The sequence below is a fragment of the Elaeis guineensis genome, chromosome 11 (assembly GCF_000442705.2).
Source record: "Elaeis guineensis isolate ETL-2024a chromosome 11, EG11, whole genome shotgun sequence".
Taxonomy (NCBI): Eukaryota; Viridiplantae; Streptophyta; class Magnoliopsida; order Arecales; family Arecaceae; genus Elaeis; species Elaeis guineensis.
Window position 1 is genome coordinate 108,411,422 of NC_026003.2, and position 15,163 is coordinate 108,426,584.

The 15,163-nt window shown below is 35.0% G+C and overlaps 1 non-coding gene across 1 annotated transcript; it reads right to left on the reverse strand.

The window, feature by feature from the left end:
- Positions 1–920: 920 nt before the first annotated feature.
- Positions 921–1,006, reverse strand: TRNAM-CAU (transfer RNA methionine (anticodon CAU)). The gene is given in 2 exon segments: positions 921–956; positions 969–1,006. It is a non-coding gene; the product is annotated as a tRNA-Met (tRNA).
- Between the last annotated feature and the right edge of the window lie 14,157 nt (positions 1,007–15,163).

Below are 15,163 nucleotides of genomic sequence, written 5' to 3' on the forward strand. Positions count from 1 at the left end.
TGCACCTACTTTATTATTCTGCGGGTTTCATGCTTGACTGGATGTGCTTACAGTGATATATTTTTTAGGAGATATTTGATAGCATGTAATTTTGACAGGATTATATGTAATTTTACAATATATAATCAGAGTACACTATTTGTTTCGTCTTTTTCACAGATAATGATATATTATAGGTATTGCAGTATTATCTCAAAAAGAGATAATCTGATTGCTTAGGGAGAGATGGCTATGTGATTATATATAATTTTGTAATCCTGCAATATTACAACAAAATAACTTCAGGATCAAAATATCTCAATCAAAATAAATCAAAATAAATTATAAGTAGTTTCAGATGGTAAAAATAGAAAAAAAAAATATAATAGGTGATATCACGAAAAATGATTGGTTTTGAAATTAAATTATTTTTTTAAAAAAATAAATAATAATCATTAAATAAGGATAGTGATATTTTGAAAAAATTAGTTTATATTTCATGTAATCTAAATTATATATCAAATATTACAATACAGAATTCTCTGTAATTTTACAATAATATTACTGTACATATCAAACACTACAATATAAGATTTTTTATAATTTTATTAAGTAATCATATTCTCTTTATAATCATATTATTATAGTAATATTATTTATGCAACTTACCAAACGTCTTTTTTGATTTGCTATCTTATTCTCTTGTTGTGGTGCATTATGGATTCATGATAGTGGCAGTAGCAAATGTTACACAGAAAGCTGCTTTTGAAATCGTTAGAAGGGTCTTTTTGGCACATCATATCCAAGATTTTGTTGAAATTATATATAACACCTCTTTCTATTCATATTTACAAATCAAGCTGGATAATGTTAATTTATTTGCAAACCGATCGCTTTGGTAGGCGCCGTTCTTCTTTCTTCAAGATGGAAAAAAAAAAATGTGGGGTGAGAGAGGCTCGAACTCTCGACCTCAGGATCACTCGCAAAGCTATGAGACCTACGCGCTAGCCAACTGCGCCACCACCCCATGAGCGGAAAGTCTCTCTTCAAATGAAAACCTAAAAGTTCGTAACAAAGTCCTTCCCGATACCAATCCGCAGGATCACCATCTTCATTCCAGTTCTCTCATCTTCATTCCAGTTCTACTCTCAGCCCTTCTCCTTTCTCTTCTTGCCATCTCTTCTGCTCCACCTACTCCTAAGCCCACAATCCCTCCACTCTTCTCCTAGACACACCTACGATGGGTACAACGCCGGCCCTCGGAATCGCTCCGGCTTGTGGAGCAGGAGAAGGGGTGGCTGGTGGCCGTCCGGATGTGGATCCGCAGGCACCAGGAGCTCCGCTTCCAGGAGCAGAAAGCTACGTTCTTGCCAATGCTTGTTACATGGAATATTGCTAACTTTGATGAGTCTTGACCATCTTTTGTTATCATATAACTTCTTCTGATGCCTGATCTGTTTTTCCTTTGTTTCCTTTGTCGCTTTTCCATGTGAAGCTACTCTCTGTTACCTATGATGTTACACTCCATTTGTTGACTGAAGGACATCACAGGCCGGTGAAAGGGTAAAAGGGGTTATTGATCTTGAAGGATCTCCTATACGACTAGCTTGCCTTTAGTTATAGGACTATTTGGTATTCTTAGTTCTATTGTATCATTTGTCACAGGCTCACAGCATTAGGAGAATGCATGCATCTTTGCCATCCGTCAATATACCAACTTTAGCATGAATACATAGATGACATCTTAGTCTATGACCGTTAACTTATAATGATATAAATGCTTGTTGAAATAGAAAAAAATGACGGATGCTGTTTGAATGCCAGTGTTTAGAAGCTTGTACAGAATAAAGTCAAGGCGTGTAGGGTCCCGTAATTATGCATTTATAGGTAGACTTTGTAAATATGCAAGTCTTCACAAACTTAGTGGTTCTTTAACTACATTTTGGACTTGTTAGAATTACCTGATTTCTGCCTTCTTGATTGCTCACTGCATGCAAGTTAAATGTCCTAATTAGTTTGACTTGTCTCTGATTGGACATTTAGCGTTACTCAAAAATACTGTTGAAGATTCATTAATGGTACTAAAAAATTTCAATAAAAAAATCTAGATCACAATAGTTATCTCAAAAAATTAATTTATCAATGCTTTTAGACATTACGGATAGCTTTACAGTTTAATTTTTCATATATTTTTCTATGATATTTTGACGTGTTAGTGATCATTATTTTTAATGATTGAGTACTATTATTTTACTCAACCTATACAGAACTTGTTTGAAATATATGCAGTATTCATTAATATATTAGAACAAGAATTATAAAATTAACAATCTAGCTAAAACCATCCATAAACAATAATTACCTTAATGATTCATTTTGGAAAAATCAATAGCATCCCACAAAATTAAATTTAAAATGTAAATTACATTCTTAAGGCAAAAGTACAAAAACTCAACAAAAGTGATAAAGCAAAAGTATTTGTTATTGTGATAATCCGGCCCAATTGGGCCCAAAACCAGCCCACAAAGCCCACCAGGAAAAAAAAAAAAAAAACAGAGCAGGGAGGAAGACTCCCGATCGGAGTCTTCCTCTTCCCCGTCTCCGATCAAAAATCGGAGTCCTAGGGCCATTAAAAGACCCTAGGACGAGCTCTATAAGAACCCCCTCTTCTCCTCTAAGTGTAGATCCTTCGGTCACCGACGATCGTCAGAGTTTTTCTCCGATTTTCTCATTTGAAGCCGCGGCCCCTCGACCTGTGCTCGCCGCGATTTCTCGCCGGAAACCTCACCGAAGTCGAAGGTAAGACCCGGCCCTCCTTCCTCTCTTCCTTCCCCTTCTTCCCATGGCTTCGTGCACCCTCGCCGGCCGTCGGGTTTGTCGGAAAATCCATAAAGAGCCAAGATCATGTACGGCCGAGCCATCTCCCTCCCTTTTCCAGCCACCAGCGCCGCCGTCCATGGCGCCGCACCCCTAGGTTTGGACCCCCACCCCTCTACCTATCTTCTCCGAAGGTCATGGCCGCCGGTGATCGGCCAATGACCGGAGAAAATTCAAGGAAAAGGGCGGTCCCCTGTTTTTCCATTTTTTTCTAACTTCCCACTGGCCGAACCTCGCCGCCGGCCATCTCCGGCTCCATCGCCGTCGGTCGCCGCTGTCGGACCACCGGTCGTGCCACCACAGCCCGCCGGACCACGGGCAACGTCCCTCTAGTCCTCCCCTGTTCCGGCCAAAGAAGGCCACGGGGGGAAAAAGAAAAAGAAAAGAAAAGAAAAAAAAAAGAAAAAGAAAAGAAAAGGAAAAGAAAAAGAAAAAGGAAAAAGAAAAAGAAAAGAAAAGAAAATACAAAATAGAAAAAATTAAAAAAAAATAAGAAAAGAGAAAAATTTCCTCTCTCCCCTCTTTCTCCCTCTTTCTCTCTCTTCTCTCTCTATTTTCTCTCTCTAAAAAGAAAAGAAAAAGAAAAAGAAAAAGAAAAAAAAAGAAATATATATATTAATAATAATAATAATAAATACATGTGAGAGAAAGTTTTTCTCATCTCTCTCTAAAGTCTTTCTCTCTCTAGAATTGGACTTTCTCTCTCTACCTTCTCTCTATATTTTCTCTCTCTAGATTTTCTTCTTATTTTCTCTCTCTAGACCTTTCTCTCTCATTATGAATTTCGTCTCTCTAGGGTCATTCTCTCTCTCTGATTACATCACAGACCCTAGGATAAACTTGAGATGAAAATATGATGATCTGGGACTGCTCCGAAATTCGTGCAGTAGATCGGATCCCGATCCGATTCTTTTTCGAAATTGATAATATCAATCATGGTCAATCTATATTAAGTCACCTTGATATGATCTCTGATGATCTCAATCATGATTGCCACTTTTAAAGGATATGAAGATTCTCTCTCCACTTTCTCTCTCTACTTTCTCTCTCATGACCGACTTTCTCTCTCTAAAAAAGGTCTATGAATCATGTATCGAGTCATGCCTTTATCTTTTAGAAGCTCATATTGACTCTAACAAGATGATCTGAAGTTGCTTTGATATCCGTGCTGAATGTCAACCTCATCTGATCGTATCAAAGATCTTTCAAATTTATTATTAAAGAACCCTATTGATTGATCTTGACTTTAATTCGATCTGTGCCTCACGATTTCTTGATCAAGTCACTTGAATCTGACTCTCAGATAAAAGATCCTAAATTGCCCTGGTATCTGGATGGTCCGACACATCCGATCAACGATCCTCTTTCCTTATGATTTAATCTTATTATATTTATGGAATAGAATTTGATAATGATTTGATATTTTAAATAGGATTAGCTGATTCTTCTAACGAAGTCCGAAGATCTAAGATGAACGAGGTAAGTGGATCTTATGCTCCTTATTTATTTTTAAATGATCATGTTTTTATGCAAAGAATTGCTATTGATGAAATCATAATTTTTCATAAAATAAGGATCGGCATATGTGATATGAAAGAGCATGTTTTATTATGAGCATTGATTTTATGAACATGTTTTATGAAAATAGTATGATTATGAAGCATGAATTTCATTGTTTTTCCATCTATGATATATATGCTTTAAGAAAAAGATATAAAGATTTCAAAGGCTCTCAGATGGCTATGAATGAATCCCTTCGGAAGGTCGACATCCGGAGCTAGCATCCACATGAAACATGGCCCTGCCAGCGGGTATAAAGTTGGCACATGAATTAAGAACTCTGTCGATTAAGAAACATGGCCCTGTCACGGGTATAATAGTGACCTTAGCACGAATATCTGTGAGCAATGTTTTGAAACATGACATGAATACATGATGAAAATGATTTACGATTCATGATTGTGAAATATACATGATTTATGCATGCATGATGAGTTTATAACTTGTTTTGTTATATGCTCTATGAAATGCTTTATTTTGTATTATCTGTTATTTTCTAAATATTGCATTCTCATAAAAAAAAACTTATGCTTGATCCGATAAGGAAGTGCAAGTTCTACTTACTGGGCTAGTGTAGCTCATATTTTTTTTGTTTTCTTTTTGTTTGAACAGAGAAATAAGGTTAGGATCGGTAAAAGGAATCCAAGCTTGAAGATCGGCATAGCAAGCTGAAAAATTTGACAACAGAAGTTTAATTTATTTTATAATCATGAATTTGTAGTTATTTATGAATGTTGAGATTCGGGTTAGTACTTGCTTTTGGATTTAGATGCTCTGAACCCATATTGGTTCGATTATTTGATGAATAATAGAATTGAATCTTTTTATTTGACGGATTTTAGATGATTATGATGAATTGGCTTCGTGTTATCGTGGGCTCCATCCCTCGGTAGCATGGCCGTGTTATGTCCCCGATTTGGGGCGTGACATTTTATGGTATCAGAGCTTAGTTATAATCTTTGGGGATTATGATATAAATAATATAAATGATTAGGATATGATAGATTAATATCAGAGTTTAGGTTTAAGATCATTGAGATTATAAAGTGATATCAAAACTTTATATATGATCAATAGGAGGTGACCGAGTGGAGTATAATGGATAAAATCAGAGCTTAAGATTATGATCATTAAGGACGTGATAGAATGATATAAAGTTTAGGTTATGATCACTAGAGAATATGACTTAAGTGGTATTTGAGCTTAAGATTATCATTATTCGAGATTGTGACTTTAATGATATTTGAACTTGAGGCTAAGATCATGAGGAACATGATAGATATAAAAGAAATGATTCAATAATTTGATTTCGAATCAATAGGTATTATGATAAATTTATGCATAAGTGGCATATGATGTCTATAATAGAATTGATGAGTTATATTTTAGATTTCAATTAGCAAGGTTGATCTGAGTACGAGAAGTGTTGATCCTAGAATGAAGTGGGAGGTATTGATATATTATGTTAGGTATATTTGATGACATTGGAATGCTAAACCTATATGGATAAAGGACATGATAACTTTGCTGATTTTCATGTTAATTTCTTTGCAAAGAAAGGTTGGTTTGGAAGTTGTCTAAATGATTGTAAGGTAACTCGAAGGTTAACTCAAATTAATTCTAGACATATTGGATTCTTGAGGAGTGATGAAGCTTATGTAATAAATTCAAACATAGAAGGTGGATGAAGATTTAATTTTGATGTGCTATGTCTAAGAGATAGTAATGACAAGAAATCTTAAATTTTATCCTAAATTGTATATGAAATCTGAAAGTTGAATCTATCTTTGGTTGATCTAATATACAAAGATATTTTTATTTTAGATAAACTTAGATAATTTGGTAAGTTGAGATCAGAGTGCGCAGCAAAAGCGTGATGGTCTGAATTGATTAGAAATATTAATCCTTTAAATCAAAAGATATTATGAAATACGTTAGTTGGAAATAAGGAAGGATTTTACTGATAATAAATGGATGCTAGAAAAAAAAAAAATTTTTTTCCCTCCGAATTATTGATCGAAAAGAGCAAGTTCTAAGACGGCATATCTTTCCGTATGTAAAGATTCATTGGAGTAATCATGAAGAGAAAGAGGCCACTTGGGAGCATGAAGATGATATGAAGACGAGATATCCATACTTATTTGAAAATGAAGGTATGTTAAATTTCGAGGACAAAATTTTTTTTAAGGAGGGTGGAATGTGATAATCCGGCCCAATTGGGCCCAAAACCAGCCCACAAAGCCCACCAGGAAAAAAAAAAAAACAGAGCAGGGAGGAAGACTCCCGATCGGAGTCTTCCTCTTCCCCGTCTCCGATCAAAAATCGGAGTCCTAGGGCCATTAAAAGACCCTAGGACGAGCTCTATAAGAACCCCCTCTTCTCCTCTAAGTGTAGATCCTTCGGTCACCGACGATCGTCAGAGTTTTTCTCCGATTTTCTCGTTTGAAGCCGCGGCCCCTCGACCTGTGCTCGCCGCGATTTCTCGCCGGAAACCTCACCGAAGTCGAAGGTAAGCCCCGGCCCTCCTTCCTCTCTTCCTTCCCCTTCTTCCATGGCTTCGTGCACCCTCGCCGGCCGTCGGGTTCGTCGGAAAATCCATAAAGAGCCAAGATCATGTACGGCCGAGCCATCTCCCTCCCTTTTCCGGCCACCAGCGCCGCCGTCCATGGCGCCGCACCCCTAGGTTTGGACCCCCACCCCTCTACCTATCTTCTCCGAAGGTCATGGCCACCGGTGATCGGCCAATGACCGGAGAAAATTCAAGGAAAGGGGCGGTCCCCTGTTTTTCCATTTTTTTCTAACTTCCCACTGGCCGAACCTCGCCGCCGGCCATCTCCGGCTCCATCGCCGTCGGTCGCCGCTGTCGGACCACCGGTCGTGCCACCACAGCCCGTCGGACCACGGGCAACGTCCCTCTAGTCCTCCCCTGTTCCGGCCAAAGAAGGCCACGGGGGGAAAAAGAAAAAGAAAAGAAAAGGGAAAAAAAAGAAAAAGAAAAGAAAAGGAAAAGAAAAAGAAAAAGAAAAAAGAAAAAGAAAAGAAAAGAAAATATAAAATAGAAAAAATTAAAAAAAAAATAAGAAAAGAGAAAAATTTCCTCTCTCCCCTCTTTCTCCCTCTCTTCTCTCTCTCTATTTTCTCTCTCTAAAAAGAAAAGAAAAAGAAAAAAAAAAGAAATATATATATAATAATAATAATAATAATAATAAATACATGTGAGAGAAAGTTTTTCTCATCTCTCTCTAAAGTCTTTCTCTCTCTAGAATTGGACTTTCTCTCTCTACCTTCTCTCTATATTTTCTCTCTCTAGATTTTCTTCTTTTTTCTCTCTCTAGACCTTTCTCTCTCATTATGGATTTCATCTCTTAGGGTCATTCTCTCTCTCTGATTACATCACAGACCCTAGGATAAACTTGAGATGAAAATATGATGATCTGGGACTGCTCCGAAATTCGTGCAGTAGATCGGATCCCGATCCGATTCTTTTTCGAAATTGATAATATCAATCATGGTCAATCTATATTAAGTCACCTTGATATGATCTCTGATGATCTCAATCATGATTGTCACTTTTAAAGGATACGAAGATTCTCTCTCCACTTTCTCTCTCTACTTTCTCTCTCATGACCGACTTTCTCTCTCTAAAAAAGGTCTATGAATATGTATCGAGTCATGCCTTTATCTTTTAGAAGCTCATATTGACTCTAACAAGATGATCTGAAGTTGCTTTGATATCCGTGCTGAATGTCAACCTCATCTGATCGTATCAAAGATCTTTCAAATTTATTATTAAAGAACCCTATTGATTGATCTTGACTTTAATTCGATCTGTGCCTCACGATTTCTTGATCAAGTCACTTGAATCTGACTCTCAGATAAAAGATCCTAAATTGCCCTGGTATCTGGATGGTCCGACACATCCGGTCAACGATCCTCTTTCCTTATGATTTAATCTTATTATATTTATGGAATAGAATTTGATAATGATTTGATATTTTAAATAGGATTAGCTGATTCTTCTAACGAAGTCCGAAGATCTAAGATGAACGAGGTAAGTGGATCTTATGCTCCTTATTTATTTTTAAATGATCATGTTTTTATGCAAAGAATTGCTATTGATGAAATCATAATTTTTCATAAAATAAGGATCGGCATATGTGATATGAAAGAGCATGTTTTATTATGAGCATTGATTTTATGAACATGTTTTATGAAAATAGTATGATTATGAAGCATGAATTTCATTATTTTTCCATCTATGATATATATGCTTTAAGAAAAAGATATAAAGATTTCAAAGGCTCTCAGATGGCTATGAATGAATCCCTTCGGGAAGGTCGACATCCGGAGCTAGCATCCACATGAAACATGGCCCTGCCAGCGGGTATAAAGTTGGCACATGAATTAAGAACTCTGTCGATTAAGAAACATGGCCCTGTCACGGGTATAATAGTGACCTTAGCACGAATATCTGTGAGCAATGTTTTGAAACATGACATGAATACATGATGAAAATGATTTACGATTCATGATTGTGAAATATACATGATTTATGCATGCATGATGAGTTTATAACTTGTTTTGTTATATGCTCTATGAAATGCTTTATTTTGTATTATCTGTTATTTTCTAAATATTGCATTATCATAAAAAAAAACTTATGCTTGATCCGATAAGGAAGTGTAAGTTCTACTTACTGGGCTAGTGTAGCTCATATTTTTTTTGTTTTCTTTTTGTTTGAACAGAGAAATAAGGTTAGGATCGGTAAAAAGAATCCAAGCTTGAAGATCGGCATAGCAAGCTGAAAAATTTGACAACAGAAATTTAATTTATTTTATAATCATGAATTTGTAGTTATTTATGAATGTTGAGATTCGGGTTAGTACTTGCTTTTGGATTTAGATGCTCTGAACTCATATTGGTTCGATTATTTGATGAATAATAGAATTGAATCTTTTTATTTGACGGATTTTAGATGATTATGATGAATTGGCTTCGTGTTATCGTGGGCTCCATCCCTCGGTAGCATGGCCGTGTTATGTCCCCGATTTGGGGCGTGACAGTTATAATTTATTAGAATCTATACATAAATATAAAAAAGAAAAAAACTAAAGTCCAAAGCAATTCATCCGATGCCTAAGCAGGTACCATATGCAAAAAAAAAAAGAAAAATCAAGAATTTAGATCATTCATATGGTTTTTAGGTGAGGAAAAAGTAAAAAGGTTATTTGCCTTCTACACTATTGATCATTATAGATTTAAAATGCAAGTTACTCTAGCAATAACTAAGATTTAAATCTACATAATAACTTTCGTCCAAAAAATATATAAGTTCGTCAAGCTTCAGTCTTCCAAAGAGAAAAAAAAATCTATCATATCAAATTTTTAGCTTTAATACCTCCAACTCTCCAACCTATGACTCCAAATCCATCAATTATAGTTGTGTGCAAATTAGTCCCAATGACACTATTAGGCTATAGAATGCCACTACAACAAAACAGATTATTAGCGATGAAAAATTTTCATCGCTAATAATCTATTTTCATCGCTAATAGTTATTAGCGACGAAATATTCATCACTAATTATTTATCGTAAATAATCACATCATTGATAATATTTTACGATGAAAAAAAATTTCATCACTAATAAAGAGTATTTACGATGAATATTTTTCATCATTATAAAATTAAAGATGAAAAATTTTAAACATAAAAAAAGTATTTGCGACGAACAATACCGTCGCTAATAAATAAAAAATTAATAGTAATGAAAATATTTTCGTCGCTATTAATTCTAAAAGTTTTAGCGACAAAAATTTATGTCGCAAAAAAGATTTTTTATAATGAAAATATTTCATCGCTATTAATTTAATAAAAAAAATTTAGAAAAAAATTGAATAGTATTAGCGACGAAAATATTACGTCATAAATAAGATAATTTCTGACAAAAATTTACGTCACTAATAATTATTTATTAAAAATTAAATTATGTTAGTAAAATATTTTTGACGACGAATCTTTCATCGAAAATAATTTCATCGCTAATAATTTAATAATATATTTTTAAAAAATAATTTATGAATATATATTTTTAATTTATATGTATGATATTTTTATAAATTAAAAAAATTAAAATAAAAAATTTACATAATAAACTGATAAATAAATTTTATTATTTTATTATATTAAATCAAAATTATAAGAGGTTTGAAATAAAAAAAAAGTATATGAATAAACCGTCAAATATCGGCATCTGGAGAATGAGCTGGGGAAGGAGAGTGCTCGACGGAGCTCAGACAGGCCTGCTTCTACCTCATCAGTTGTATCGTCTGCTCCATCTGCGTCATTCGCTTAATCATCTAGATCTGGAGCTGCTGATACCTGTCGACGCATGCAGCCAACTCCTGAGCTCACTGCTCAATTTACTGTCGATCCTCGGCAGCCTGCTTCTGCACCTCCATCAGTCGAGCCTCATATGCAGAATGGATGTCAGCCCTAGATGAACGTGAGGATGAGAGAGCAGTGATTCCATATCCTAGACCCCCTAACATAACAGGATCTCATATCGAGCACCCGATCACAGATCTCATCATCTGTGGGTGCGGTCGAGCCCTCAGGGGTAGGTTGAGATCTCATACCTATCATATGGTCCTGAAAATTAAAGTTATAGTTATTTTAATTTTGTAATAAAAATCACACTGGAATGAAAAAATAATTGAAAAAACTTACAAAGAGCTCCTAGATCTCCGTCGTTCACTCTCCCGACTGTCGCTGGTGGATCCGCTGGTAGATATCGATCCTATTAGGAAGCTTGCCACTCTTAGCATCTCTCTGTAATTTAAAAATTAATTAAAAAAATTTTAAATAACTAGAGAATTATATGCTAATTAAAAATTAAAAATTACCTACCATGTGCTCCATATGACAAGCGAACGATCTCGAACCCCCACAATACAGTATGGTCTGTCTCGCCCGAATCACGACGTTCTAGGCACATCGTCTCTGTAAAATTATCAGTCAAATTAGTAGATAACAAATTTAATTTAAGAATAAATGATTCAGTCATTAAACTCTAAAAAAAAAATTTAGGTGTGTAACCTGATATATCGATCTTTGTAATGCCAGCATATGGCAGTCCAATCATCCATAGTGATGCTGTTATAGGGCTGCTGCCGTACTGCCTCCTCTCCATGATCTTGCACCACATGGTACCAATGCTGATGCATGTGATGGCGATAATCTTTGAAACGCAATGATAGATGAGTGTCCACGGCTCGTCTCACACGATTCTCCTCGAAATCAATAATGTCGAATACACCCTGCCAATAACAAATATTAGAAGAATACTATATAAATTAAATATTCATAATATAATATATTTTATCTGTAAGTGGATGTAGAAAATCTCTCTCTGAGCCGGTAGAACGTGACGCCAATCGAAGAGCATCACGGGGGCATAACTGTGGCATATGATGCCCAGCTCAATCTGCCATGGCTCGCACCATCCCCTAATGGGTCTGGTGTAGCCGACTGGTATCTCGATCTGGAGATATTGTCTCGGATGCTCGCGTCTCCAATGCTCTAGAGCGAGATTCTTCGATGGACCTCACTCTCACCTCACTACCGATGAAGACTAGCTTGAAACAACAATAAATAAATCATTAGTATGATCCAAATAAAAGAATCAAATTTTATTATATAAAAAATATAATAATACTACTCGGACCAGTCTCACTGGGACCTGCCAGTGCAGGACCCTCTGATAGTGGAGCCAGTGCAGCAACAGAGATTGGTGAAGGTGCCTTAACCTCCGAGGTAGACTGTGAATACGAACATCGCCGTCTGTCTCCCGGTGCCATATCTGCAATAATTAATATATAAATAAATATAATATTGAATAATAATAATAATAATCAAATAATATTCTAATGAATACAATTATATCGCATACCATTATTGCAAGAGAAGATTGAACGAAGAATATAGATCCACTCATCAATATTCATATTTTCCTCGATGTGTAGATCCTCTTCCGAATCACAATAATCGATATATGTGTCGTCTTCTATCTCATCGTCATTTATGAATTGATCGTCGTCCTCCGACTCATAAATATTAAATACAAAATCAGCTTCAACTTCGTTGGACGGTAGATCAGCCCTATTCAAAGGTGTCGTTACAAGTTCTTCATCAACCAAAAGCTCAGCTAATATTTGTTCTTCTTGCTGAAAAGCTTCTTCTTCATGTAAATCTAAATTTTCATCTATCTTTAATCGGGTTGGTATGTCATATATGCCGCTAAGTGCTATTTTTTGTACAACATGCCAATTACTTCTATACTTTAGATCCTTCAAATATATTACTTGTTTCGCTTGAGTTGCTAATATATACGGCTCATTTTGGTACCATGTTCGTGCAAAATTTATACTGATAAAATGTAAATCAATATGAATACCGATCTTTTTATTACTAATATCCCACTATTCACATTGAAACAAAAATACAGAATTACTGGACCCATACTTCAGTTCTATGATATCTACCAGTACACCATAATAATCAATCTCTTCTTCTCCTTCATATCCTGTTGTAGCAATCTCACTATTCTGGATCCGTTATTGCATCTCAAGCTCCCATATGTGAAATTTCATTGCTCTAATGATACATGATGTATAATGATTAACCTTTTGATTGGAATCACATGCTAAATCGTACAACTCATCGGTCGCACCCACTTCTTTATTGAAATACTTATGTTTCATCTACACCATAACATAAAAAATTATGTTGGTCGTTGCCCAGCTATGCAACCCAAGAGGGGGGATAAATTGAGTTTTTAAAAATTTAAAATTAATTTAGAACCACAAGAATTAAGTAATAAAAGGCAAGTTAATTGAAGTGAGTGATTAAGCAAAGTGAAGATATTAGATGCAAGAGTGCAAGAAGGAAAAGAAAATAAGATAGATAACAAGTAAGCACACCACAAACAACCAAGATTTATAATGGTTCGGTGCCAACCTTGCACCTACATCTACTTCCCAATCTCGTACTTGAAAATTCAAAACCACTAAACCATATTCAACAAGAATACAACGTCGGTACCTCCGACTCTAGCTATCCCAAACTAGAACACTTATTTTTCAGGTACAAGCCAACCCAATACAATCTAATTCAAGGTTCGGATCAACCTTTCCACATTTTGAAACCCTTCCAAAACTAAAGATCAACTCAAAAATAGAGTATAACTGTTAATCACACAGAAATACAAATGTAGCTCCTTTAATGAGCAAATAAAGCTTTAAATACACTTTACACAACAATGAAAAAGCTTTTCTGATTCTCCTCAAGGTTGTTGAAGACTTGAATGAGCTCTTGAGGAGTTGGTGAACTTGAAATGAAAGCTTCTTTAACTTCAAGAAGGCTCTTTGCTTAGGGCTGAAATGAATGCTTGAAAAATCTTCTTTATTCCCTCCTTTAAGTGCCTTTTATAGCTTCAAATGATGGTGGAGAGTAATCTGAATAGTTTTAGAGCCGTTGGAGATCATTAAATGAGCATTAAATGCATCAAAATGAGCTAAAAAACTAGTTGTTACGGAGTTTTTCCATCGCAGGAGTCGACTCATAGGATCGACTTATACACATAAGTCGACTCATGGAGTCGACTGCTGTGGCACAGAATAGCAAATAATTATTCTGTAATTTTGACGTGTATAGCAACAGAGGTCGACTCATGCACAAGGGTCGACTCATGGGATCGACTCAATTAGGTGTGCCAGCCAAAAAACAGCATACCGTTCAGCCCCATTTGACATGAGTTGACTCATGGGATCAACTCAATTTTATAAATATTATTTTCTTTCAAAATATACATCCAAAAATTATGAAATTTTCTCCAATAGATCACAAATCTTCTGTTCTTACTCTTGAGACTTTCGAATTAGGACTTGATAAAATTACGATTTTGCTTCTGAAAAATAATAAATCTTTTTTCAAGTCAAAATTATTAGTAACCCCCTCAAATACTTTATAATCATCAAAATCAATTCAAGGAGCAACAATCTCTCCCTTTTTGATGATGATAAAATACTTGAGCAAAAGCAGAGTATAACATATGTAAAGCATTGAACATGAATTTCAAAGTTATGAAGATGCATCATTTTAAATATTATAGTCAGTTATTTGAATGAAATGCATCATGTATAGTTTAAAGATCAATTTAAATTTACTTATTAGATCATTTGCTTTGAAAATTGCTGACAATTTTGATTCTTTGACACATTTGCTTGGACAATTTTGCTCATTTGCTTTGATAATTTTGTTTATTGCTCTCGATTTTATTTCTCTATTGCTTATTGCTCGATTTCGATTTTTGATTCTTTACTCCTTTTTTACAGCATCAATTAAGATCTTAAGGAATTTTGAAGAGAGAAAAAAAGGATAACATAAAAGATATAGTTTCTCTACTCCCCCTTTTTGATATCATATTTTATTTTCTTTACTCGTCCTCTTTCATTGTTTATTTCTCTACTCTCCCTCACTCTAGCAATTATAAAAGACATATCAATTTGCTCATTTAGATGATATTGCTATTCATGATATTTCATTACACATATATGAGTCATTTTTCATATCTTATAATTAAAATATTTTAATTGATCTTATTCATAAACATTAATCCAAAGACATTCATTGAAATTCAAAGCATAAAAAAATATATATATCAAAATATGACTGAATATATTAAGTC